Genomic DNA, 12,637 nt, shown 5'->3' with positions numbered 1-12,637 from the left:
AAAACTTGTCAGAAACAGGACAGATGAAATAAAGATAATAAAAAAAACAAATTCACAATATAAACAGAAAGCTGGAAAAACTGTGACTTTGCTGCTGGACAAACGTAAGAGGCTGAGCACAGAACTGATCCTGAAGAAAGGACTTTTCATATTCTTGTCTCTAAAAGCAAATAACCAAAAGCCATTTTTCCATTTTCTCTAGACTAAAAGGATTTAATTCCTATCAATTAAATAACTAGTAACACAGTCCTACTTAATCCATTCAGGAAAAATAATGAAAGCAAATTATTGTATATGATTAAAACTAGAGAATTTTGTTTGAGGCTTTTTTTTGAACACATAGATTACTTCCAACTTTCCAGGAAACCGGCTCTTCATAGAAATTGTGAATATTTTCTTTTGTTTTCAAAGCTGTTAAGACTGAAATGGGAAATCCATTTTAAAAATTCTTAAGAATCAGTTCCTCTTTATTTATGCAAAGATCAGTAATAAAAGCACTGCACTCCACCAGGAGCACTGCTATCCTTTGTGAACTGAGCAAAGGTTTTAAACAAAGAATCAGGAACAGGAACCGCAGGTATTTTACATTAGCAAATCATAGCGCTGGTACACTGCAAAGTGAAACTGATTTCCAACCTGTGATTCTGCGATCTTTTGTACGATAGGATTCCCTTGATCAACAACATCTCTTCAGCTATCAGGAAGGAAAAATTAATCTAATACCAAGAATAACAGCTCAAATTTGGTTTTAACAAACGTAACTTCTGTCAAATTGCAGTCATACACGCCGCCTGAAAAATGCACGGCTTTGATCAGTGTTATCAATAAGCGTGTGGGTTTTGTTTTGGTTTTAAATAATATCCTTAATGTGATGGGAGGAGATTGCTGGTGTTATTACATACTGTACCCAACATACCTCACAACTTCAGTTTAGTACCTATTAAAAATAGAAAACATTTTTGGCTGTGTTTGATAAGGAATATGAATAATTAGTTGCAAAATCAGTTTCATGTTTACACAGATTACAAACGAAGTGTGAGTAGAGTGAAACGGGAGACGCTGTTGTATGCGCTACTCAGAAAAGCGAATTACCCTGCCTGCGCAAGCAGCTTCCCCACAACTTCAATCTCCTCTGAAAATGTCATTTACAATAATTTCTTTTCATTTTTATTCAGCCAACTGAAAGTACCTATCTTCATAACTTCCATCGCAGTAATTAGTCTGAATGCTGCGCAGTAAAATTATGCGCACTGAAGTATGATGTAACCTTCAGCTGATGTCGGAGCCGAACTATGGAGAAGGTGTGAAACGGCAAAGCCTGCGACAAACTTTCACTGGGAGACACATTATTAATAAGCTTTGCTCAACCAATTTAAAATAAAATCTAATAGTCACTCCCTCTCTTACTACTGGTTTTATTTTTCAGTTCATGTTCCTCGGCATAACAACCACCAGATTCATTGGCTCGTCCTGTCCTGCCCAAAGGACAGACTCAGACGATGTTGTTCTTTGCTTTGACATGCAGAAGAGAGAAAAATCCCGAAGGCCAGTCACAGTCCTACTGGGGATTTTACTTGTCACACAAAGGGTAGTGATTCTGAGTGGGAAGTGAAGAAAAAAGGGCAAATTACGTCTTCCCCCCAAAAGAAACAGTTTTCAATTCAATGTGAGCAGATCTTTAAAAGTCTATACATGAATTTTTCTATATCTGAATTAAATAGGAATTGCCAGAAACATTGGAAGTGCTAGACTAAATGTAGGGTAATTTCATAAAAGAAAGAGAGAATGACACAAGCACCTACTCCGAAGAACGAAATATAATAAAGTAGAAAATCTGGGAATTGAAGTGCTACTATTTCAGGCTACCTGCTGCACCCAGCTCTATGCATACACAGTCTGAGGCTGAGGGCAAACCTGAAAACTGTCACCTATTTGAAGCCACTTACGAAGCTAACTTACCGCAAGTACCATAGATGTTAGGGAAGCTCAAATCCTGAATAGCATACAAAATGTGGAAACAGAGAAAAGAGAAGGAAGCATTGAATAAAGCAGCTTGCTTCACTTAAAACTAAACCACAGTTAAGTACACAAGTGGGAAAGCCTGTTATCCTGTTTTAATTTTCTGCACTACGACATTAAAATGTAGTTCCTTTCCTCTGATGCTGAAAGCTTTTAAATACATCAAGAAAACAAGCAAAAAAATAAACATTTTTCACTATGAGTAGAAATTCCACTAAATGCTACCTCTCCAAAGCAAAAGCAGCAGTAGAAAACACCAAATAACTGCATTTTTCTGCTCAGTGCAACATATCTTTAGCAAGCAGCTCACTGCGAAGACGCCATTTTATCAAACCTGAAATGCAGCCAAAAGCTTAGGACGCTGTGCTGCTGCTCTCTCCCTGAAATGTTATGTAATAAATTGATTTAACAGAAGCAGATGCTATTTTCTCAGGGTTAGGGTTACTTTCCTTTTTTTTTTTTTTTTTGCCTTTTGGCTCTAAAAAGGGCTGATGGGTAATAAAATACCTGAAGAAAGGAGCCGCCCAACCATCCTAGGAGACGCTACATTGTGTGCAGAGCTGTTTCTACTCCTGCATCTACGTTCTCCAGGGCTCTCGGCTTCAATATGTCGGCTGTGTACAGTGTGAGCCTCATCCTGTAGAGCTGCCAAGAAAATCTCTCTGTGCAAGCGTGCGCCCAGACAACCTGCAAGCTCGGTCGGGCCTCGGTTGCACTGGCTATGGAAATGCCCTTTCCACGCACAGCCCTCCTCCCCCTTCCCCTCGCTCCGCTCCTTAACTCTAGGTGAAGGTATCAACAGAGCAGGATTTTTAAGCTTTGATTATCTAATTGCAGCTGACACTAAACCGATCTTCCTTCCTCTTTAAATTCTTTCAACTGTCACAAAACATTTTCACTTTGGGACCCAGCGACAATTAGCGCCCTAGCTGCTTTTCTCCTGCTTTTGAAAGTCAGCCAAGGGAAGGCGCAGGCGCTGCTGGCCGCCTTCCTCCCTGGCCACCCTCCTCCCTGCCCTGACGCGCCTGGCGGGCAGCAGCAGACCCGGGCCCAGATGTATATTGGCGCACTGCCAAGCCCTTAACGGCTTCCCCGCCTCCATCTAAAAAAGATCCGGGCGACAAACACAAGAGCGTATTAACCAAAGGCGGTGTTTGTTGCTAAACGCAGAGAACTGCCCTAGCGGTGCAGCGCGGATCCGGGTGCCTTCTGCCCCTGCGGCAGGGGGGACCACCCTGTCACAACCGCAGCTGGAGGGCTCCGCGTGAACAGGAGAGGGGTGGGCTCGCATTTTCAGGACCTAAGTATCATCACAAATTCTAGGAAGACATGTAGAGAGAGAACTTTCATCAACGCGTATATTCAAATCTCACAGGATTGTTTATCCATGAACTTCTAGTTCTTTTACAGCCATTTCCCCCTCTCCCTTCCTTGCTCTTCCTCCTCCTCCCCCCTGCCCCAAATACACGTAAATCACACAGCAGGGGAGCTGCTCGGTTCCTGTCAGGTGTTCCCGCGAGCAGGTTCACCCCTCTGCACTGATCGCACACAGCTGAGGGCTCTTTAAAGGTCTGGCTGCATTCTCAGAATTGCTGCCACTTCACTACCAAAGCACAATCGCTGCTGCTATTCTTGGCTCAAGAACTGTTCCACTGAAGTACTCCTGCAAATAGTTGGTTTCCTTCTGAAGACATTTATTCTGTTTCTTTGCAATAGTCTCTGAATACTGGACGGGTTTAACCTCGTTTCAAAAAGACCAGATGAATGAAAATCAAATCTGTTTGGCTTTGTTTCCATTCAGAAAACTATTTTAAATGCAACCAGAAACTAAGCTTCGGAGTCAATTTTGCAATAACTGTAAAGCAGAAAATACTGTGGTGGATCATTATAGTCCTTTATATCACCTATAAATGATTGAAATTTCCATTAGTTAAAACGGTATGTCATAACTGGAAGAGAACATAAGACATTCTCAAGTTGCTTCTATTTCTTATTAATATCATAAACTTCCTGAAATCTACTTCAGTTCACGAGGCAGGTCCCCATAAAGGGCAGCTAATTCAAGGGGACTGCGCTTGCGGGGCAGGGGTACATAGGAAGGCAACGGCAAACCCCGGGGAAGAGTCAGAGCCCCCACCAAAGTCTGGCAGCAAAATAAAGCGCAGCTTCTACTCCAGCCCATGCTGGTGGGTGAGGGGCTGTTCCCTTTCACGTGCTCCGTCTTGCAGCAACCTCGACGGGGCACGAATCTGATGAACTTGGAATCCTTATAGTTACCTGGAGACTAAAAATGGGGTTTGAGAAGTCACGCAGACCACACACCCGACCTACAGCACTATTCCTGATACACACTAAGTGACATTGGCCCAAGCCAACAAGGAAGCCCTCCGGCACCAGAGGCTGCACATTCCCAAGTGCTCTATCTCACTTCTTAAGATAGCTTTCGTACTGGCATGTTTCTCCCAACATCTAACCTTAATCCTCCTTGTTGAAATTTAAGCCCATTGTTTCTTATCTGATCCATCACAGGCATACAGACATACCTTTTCCTTCCTTTCAGCCCTCATTTAGGTATTTCTGCATTTCTATTTCCAGTCTTTCTTTGACTTAGGAGCTCCAATTCCTTCACCCTCTGCAAAGCTTGTTTTCAAGATCTCTACTCATCCCTGCTGCATTCCTCTGCTCTCCTTCCAGCTGGTTCACTTCCTTCTGAAGGCACAGTACCTCAAACTGAACTTCATCCTCAGCGGCCTTATCAGAAGTGCCTCACAGAAAGTATTGTTTATTTCCCTCAGTATGCTTGTCTTCAACAGTGTGACACCATTAATGTGGTTTGCCCTGTGACCAACTCCAGATCCATTTTTTCAGCATGATACTCACATAACCACATTTGTGTACACAGCTGTTCTGGCCAAAATAAAGAACCTTTGCCTTTTCTTTATTTCTTACTCAGTTACAGGATTTTGTCACCACTATTCCATGTCGTCATTTTGTCTTACAGTTGCCTTGCACTCTAGTTTTGTATCATTAAAAATTTTGATGAAGGCTGTTGTTTATAGCCAAAAGACTGATGCAATATCAAAGAGTACAGATCTGCACGCTCCCTTTGCCAGTAAGGCCTGATGGCTATACTCCCTGTCTTCAGCCCCCTGAGCAGCTGTGACGCTTCTTGCAATAGCTCCATCTTACACTTCCCACTTACTTACACCACCAAACATCCGTCACGAGAAGGTCTTCTGGGGCACTGTCACAGGTTGCACGAAGTTGACGCCTAGGACACGACCCTCCCTCCCATTTGCAACGCCAGCCGCACTACTGACGGGGAACTGCACTGCTTTGGCATGACCCGCTCTCCACAAACCCGCATGAGCTCGGTGCTTCTCTGTTGCACAGTCCTAAATGCACAGAAACATCTGCTTTGGTTACTTTTCCCATCTCAGCTAGCAGATCACAGGCACTGGTCTGTAATTCCCTGGTTTCTCCTTTCTCACCTTTTAACATCGGTTGTTTTATTTTCTGTTTTCTAGTTCTCACGCTCTGAAAGAACGGCAGTGGGCCACATTGCTCCAACCCATCCTCAGTGTAGTCTACTACGAATTTCATCACTGCTAGACAATCTGAAATATTTTATTTCTGTAAGTACTCTAACTCACTGCAGCCTTAGTTCAAAGTCGATCATTAGCTTACAGAAGAAGGGAGAAGCATTTAAAGTGTTCCTGACGCCACCTATCAGTGGTTCTCCCTTCTGAACATCAGACCATTCCCTTGGCCTTCCTTTCACTAATAGACTTAAGAAAATGTTGTCTTTCTGTTCTTTGGGTTTTTTTCCTAACAGCTACAAACTCCTTTGTTTTATATTTGTTTCCTGTAGTATCACACCTGTTTCCTGAGCCGTATAAATTCAGTTTTCTGATAATTTTCACGTGATGTTGCTTCCCTTCCTGCTCTTCCCAAGGACCAGACTCTTTTGCCCTGGTCACTTTGACCTTAGTTAGTTGCTTTCTACTTTTTACTTCTCCACCGTCAGAGACAGCTCCTGCTACTCAGTCTCTTCACATGCTTTGTCAGAAAACTGCCATCTGCATGTTTTTAACAACTTGCCAGACTCTGCCTCCGGACCTTCTCCCCCCAGACACACGGGCAGTTCGTGTATCTGGCTACCACTAGAGCTCAGCCACCTACAGTGAAACTAGAGGCAGGACGCAGGGCTACTGATTCTGAAGCAAAAGCAGCGGCCTTGGAGTCATGTTTTTGCACAGCCCCGTGCTTTGAAAGTGAGGGCAGCAAACCTATAAAGGCATCTCAGTTATTTATCCTTTTACAGTGTTCTTCTTTTCCTGGTGAAAAATTCTAATCACTGTCAAATAGATTTGAAGCAGCAGATTTATTTTTCACACTCTGCTGCCTGATGTCAGATAACATACACAATACAGAAAAATTCATTCCGAAGATTAGTTTACTGATGAGTTTTACCATCATTTTTCATCCACGATGCCCATATTTGTGCTACACAGCGGTTGCTATTTCTCTATCTATATTCAAAGCATTATATGGCAGTTTTGAAAATCTACATGGGAGACAAACCCCTCTACTAGCTGAAACTCACTTCGCACTGACTTTCCCGTTACTGAATCTCAGAAAATGTTCACTGCTCAGGAGTACATCCAGACAGCACCTACTGGCTAGAGCCCATCTCCATGTCAACTGCTACACTTTTGCCCTTGTCCAATGTTTTTTCAACTTTCTTTTGTCTAAACACGTACCTGTCACTTGTGACCTTTGGTAACACTGCCTAATTGCCAGGGACATGGACCACACAATAAGTGCTACCAAATGCTAAACAAACGCTAAAGTGAGGAAAAAAACAAGAAGCAGCAAATATATCACCGCTCGTGCAGTCTCTGGCGGTACCTGAACGTCCCTTTACAATGCTAATTCGATGAGAGTATTGGCAAAAGTTTTAATCAAAACAAAATACTGATAACGTCTGTATTTTTAACAAATGGGTTAACATCAAATCTGATCCCACTCGTAGGAAAACTTTCACATATACACAAGGCTTCCGCATCGTGCCTAGTGGTGAGCTGTACAGTGAACTACTCTGCAAATCATGGCCAACACCTAGTCAAGGGATGTAAAAATTGAAAGCTGTTAAGAGTTTTCTTGCAGATTAAGCATCATGTGTTTGCTACATACAGCTATTTTCCACAGAAGTAGTAGAAATAGCCAATTCTTGTGTTTAAAAAGAAACATCACCATGCTAGTTCCTTCATTCAAGATCAACTGGCATAATAAAACAATGAACATGTTCCAGGTATATGTAGCACGCTTGAAAAAAGTGTGTTTACTGTAGAAAGTGTGAAATTATATACACAGAAAGTGTGCAAAAAAAGGTGAATAAATACATTATCTAATCCTTAATCTCTCCTTTATAGCGTTTAGTGTTTTAACTATTACGTACAAAAATACAGTGTTTACTGAGGATCCAGAATAAACAAACTCTTTTGTTCTTTAACTTTCCAAGTAAAAGCAAACCGACAGTGGTGTCTTGCCAACAAAGATATTCTGCTAGTGGAATTACAGAATACGGGCCCAAAGAGATAAATTTCAGCAAATCATTTCCATAGAGGCAGTTTTCACATGTGCTTGATTCGTTAGAAGTCAGCCTGTTTGCCATGCCTCCAGGAAATCAAGCTAACTCACATATTTCAAACTTTGAAATGAGACTTTACGCATACGCTACAGACCTCCTTTTGCACGTACCTGCCTTACCTGCAGGCATCACAAAGTACTAGAAGCTAAACCGGGCAATTGTTCAAACATGCGTTTACTTGAAGGTTACTACCACTTTGCTAGATCTGATGAAACAACTGTCCATCAAAGCTTATCTGTGTTTTCCAACTATATTGAGTGGTTTTAGAAAAGACATTATCTCTCCCTACAACTTTTCTCCAAATTTGACTTTTCAAGAAGCAACTCTAAAGCAACCCACAGTTAAAGGGCTGGATGTTTGAAACAAGTATTGTCAGACATGACTTTAGGCCTTTTTAAAAAATCTTGCTTCCTAAAAAACAATTACCAAAACCCATGTTAATGCAAACCAATTTATAAGAAGAGTTAACCGGCCACACAACAGCACTCAGCAACTTCCAACTGCCCACAACACTCACTGCAACATGCACATTCCATGCCGCAAGCATGAATATGCAAACTGCGGCTAAAGAGATCTTGAAACATGAAATAAAACTTCCAGCTTCATAGAAAAGGAGAGAGACGTTCAACACAAATCTGGCACCAGCCCACAGTAGGAAAATAAATCTCTAACGGCCATCAAATTCTCACTTCCCAGAAAACAACAGAACAAGTTAAAAGCGTAACCCTCCAGTTTCCACAACGGTTGCCTGTTCTCTCATTTTGACTACTGCATGAATTACTTGTGTTCGTTTCTAGACTTCGGAAGCATGTGTTACAGATCTGTTCCACAAAGTGCTCCCAATACACGAGAAGTGCAGATGTTTCATCGTGACTCCTGCAAGACATGGTACGTTTCTTTTGAGTTGATGGATGTTGGTTTCATGTTGCTGAATTGCAGAAAAGCGAAAGGCATCTTCAGGAAAAACTGAATACGTCTTTTGATCTTTGTTCTTGTAATCACCAAACACACAGTGGTTGTCCAGAGACTCCTATACAAACTTCATAATTTGTAAAGAAACAAAGAAGGATCTATTATTTGCTATTTTTAATCTCCCATGGTAGTTTCCAGAAATTACCTTAATTCTATTAGATCACATGTCAAAAGGATCATTCCATTAATGCCTCACACCTTAACAAAAGAAGTTAACTCTTCTGGACATTTATTGGTTTTAGCTGACAAAGTGGAGAGGGAAGAGATAAAAAGCTCCATCTTGGTAAAAATAACAAACTGTCCTGGATATTAAACTCCTGCTCATACATTAGAGGTACAGCTTTCCTTCAGCGTAATCCTGAAAAGGATCACAGAGGGGCACGTCAAGAACAAGCTTTGTAGCTCAAAAGAAAAGTTCCAGACAAATAACTGTTCTACAGAAGATGCTCTAAAGTACTACATGAGATAGTTTCATAATAGTTATAATGAACAAAAGACTTTTCAAGGGATAAGGTTTCTAAAATATTCTATGCAATTTGAAATGTTTTAATTTCTGCTATTAACAGTTTGTCTAGTTGATGTTTTATGTACTACCTCGAAAGAGAAACAAAAAGTGACTTCTCTCACCCACTTCACTGATATTTCCAGATGATAAACCTGACAAAGAATATACTAGTGGTCATTAATTCCCACTTCCCTTACATTGGCAGAACATCCTTTCTAATTCATGACATTGCAGTTAGAGTTCTGATTAAGTGCTTTGGATAGGCCAAGGCAGTAGATAACAGAAACTGCTGATAAGAGAATAAAGAGACAAAACAGTGATTTTCGCAGTGAAGAGGCTGGCGATGCCTCTCTGACAGCCTTCCTCGTACCTAGGTGGTTATAAATAGGGCCTGGAAGGAACGTGGTTGCATATTTTCAAGCTAACTAGGAAGGAATGTGACACTACAGACATGAATTTACATTAAGCATCTTCTCGATACAAGATGCTAGCGTACGGTGATCCTCGCTCTTTGATTAACACAGTCACCCATCAAAAGAAAGTTACTATTGTTCATGATGGATATGAAGAAACCACATATGGAGACTTGCTTGGTGAGAATCCAGCACAGGTCTAACAAGCTCTGGTTGGGCACTCAGGTTACTGGAGAGCGAGAAAGCCCTAAGCACTAATGTATTACTGACTGCCTCCAGACTCTGAAGACACCTAATAACGTCCACGAAGTGATCACTGTTTCACAATGCAGGTGCTGTTCAGACAGACAACATTCCTGTTTATATGTGGATCAGGTGCCTACACTGATTCTTCTGGACAACTTATTTTGTTCCTTCCCTTCACTTCTACAGAGAACTTCTACTTGCAAAGACTCTTTAGTAAATTGAACACCCAGGGAACCAGAGACAGACATTTAAAGGAATACAGTTCCTGCTGATGATAAGAGGAGGAAGGCAAGAAGTTTCCTTCTGACAACATATTGCTCAGTCAAAATACTCATGTTTGAAGTTCTTTATTTTCATATTCACAAAAATATGACCCAGTTTGAATTGAATTTCATGGAAAATTCATTACTTAAGTCCTGGAGATTTTCAGGATATAGAATCCCCGAATTCTTTCTAAGGGCTAACAATTACTCGCATCCTAACAGCTGAGATGAAAAGGTTTTGGCCTTCCCTGGATACTCTTCTTACTTCTTTGCTATTTATTCTCGTCAAGGTGAAGACAAATCTAGTATGGGATAAGACTGCCAATGTACTTATTTCATGGCTACAAAGGTCTCTCGGGAGTGAGACACGCCATACTCCTCTCTCGGCCTCAGAGCGGCCAGGCGCAGAGCTGTTGTTTTAAACTGAGCTAGCTAGATTTATTTTTTTTCTCCTGTAACCATTTGTAGTCAGTAAAGGAACTGATGCTCCACCTGCTGGAAAGAGAAATAAATGAGGTCTAATACTCAGTAAGGTCTTTCTATAAGGAAGATGCAACCACTTAAGTCTCAAACACTACCTCCTGCTGCCAGTAGACAAAAAAGTAGCCAAGCATTTAGCTTGTCTAAGATTCTCTTCCTTGCTCCAAGAGCTGTGCACGGATTTTCAGGTGCCTTTGAGTTTGACTACATAGTAAACAACAACCTGACAATTTCAATTCTGTGCACTAATTGTTTTCAAGTAATACTTTTGGTAAGAATTTGATACGGGTTACCTCGTTTTGTGCAGTATGGACTATAATATGAAGCGGAAAAGCTGCTGCACTCCTCCTCCTCCCATTGGTACTAGCTTTTACTGTATCCTGAATTTTCCCAACGGTGACAGAAAAGTAGCAGAAGAGTAACAAAGCAAACTCATTCAATGGCGTAAAACATCTGCTGATAGTTGCCAGGCTGACAGACTGCAGAAACAAGTGCTTATTTTATACACCAAGTTAAAATAGGAATCAGGAAAGGAAGTCTAAAACCTCAAGGCACAATTGCATCTGGCAAGATCAAAGTCAGACAGCCAGGACTATATGCCTACGAGCAAAGTTCTTTTATGGATTATGTTATGATTTAGGGCGGACTTTGTTTCATGACTTACAGTATGCTTCTTAAAGATCAAACAAAGATATTTCAGATGCATCTATAACGACGCTTGGAAGTCTAATACTGACCCTCAGCCAGCCTGAGCCACTTGAGTTGGTCAATCCACCTCTACCATGTAAATAATTAATAGAATTCTGAAAGTAAGATAATCAACATCTGAATATATATACATAGTTTTAGATATAAATCTAACGCAGAACGTTAATCTGACAGTTAACCAACATCTCCAAATCAAAAAGAAGCTGTAAACGGCAGCCACCACCCCTGCTGAACTGAGACTTGCGAAGATGATGAGAATGCTGCCCTAACTGGTGGGAAGGCATTACTTTCCATCTCACTGAAGCCGAATACTCAGGAATACAGAAGCAGAGCCTCTTTCCCTCCCTAAAAAACCAACATTTTAAGTAAATAAACAATTGTTTTATTTTGTCTTTTCAGATTTGTGTTTCCAGGGAGTAGTTGAGTAATATTTTCAAATGCATGTCAATAACCATAAAAGCTATAATTTCTGAGAGAGATTATTTTCTTATCTAACTAAAACTTCTACGGACAACACCAAATAATTTTCTCTGCTGGAGTTCAGTATCACAGCAGCAAATACAGCAAAACCAGGAAAGATTCAGTAATGCCCAAAGGGAAAAACTGCAGGCAGTTCAGATCCAAGTTTTGTGATGTCTAACAGCATTCATGAGTGATAATGAGCAATACTTGAGATCATACAGAAATTACTAATATTCAAGATATCAAAAACCCCCTTGTGACTTAGTCCCGATAACTTTTTCTAAGGCATAGATAACTGTACCTCAGATCACTCCCTGCTTTGCCATACTCGACATACATACACAGCAGTGATGAAAAGGTGATTTATACCAATTACTGACTAAACTAATTTCCGCTGTAAAAGTTATATGACCTCTAGCACAGAAGGGCAAATAAGAGAGCTGCTGCTTATCTTCTCATGAGCAGCTTCAGGGGAAAAAGGTAGTTATGAGACTTACTCCTCAACTCTCTAATTCCAACAGCCAAAAGAAGGTCGGTGTGTCTATCTGCAAAGGATGGGATGAAGTGGTAGAAAGGCCTAGGGTGCTGAACTAATTTTCCCAAAATATTATTCTCCTAATGTGAAAATAACACTTGAGAGCATAAGCAAGTAAAAGCATAAAATTGTCACACCACAAGCAAAGTTCCTATTACTGATTTACATGCAGTTATATGCAAAGCGGTCTTTAAAGAGCATTAAAAGTGCCAAAATGACAGTCAAAAACTTGGAAATACCCGAATTAACAATGCTTCTGTAAGAACAATCACTAAAGAATCACTTGGATGTCCTGCAGATCATATCCGTTAACTGTCAAAGAAACAGAAAAAATAGCAGTGGAAGAGACCCCACAGGTCTGAGCACCGAAGGACATGGGAA

General features: G+C 40.9%; 1 protein-coding gene across 8 annotated transcripts in view; it reads right to left on the bottom strand.

The window, feature by feature from the left end:
• The window catches only part of TNRC6C (trinucleotide repeat containing adaptor 6C), a 110,671-nt gene that overhangs the window by 44,655 nt on the left and 53,379 nt on the right, over positions 1 to 12,637 (bottom strand). The gene's annotated exons all lie outside the window — the stretch shown is intronic.

This window comes from Phalacrocorax aristotelis, chromosome 16, assembly GCF_949628215.1.
Source record: "Phalacrocorax aristotelis chromosome 16, bGulAri2.1, whole genome shotgun sequence".
NCBI classification, from domain to species: domain Eukaryota; kingdom Metazoa; phylum Chordata; class Aves; order Suliformes; family Phalacrocoracidae; genus Phalacrocorax; species Phalacrocorax aristotelis.
Note: the sequence above shows the minus strand (reverse complement) of the source record. Positions and strands in the feature narration are given on the sequence as shown.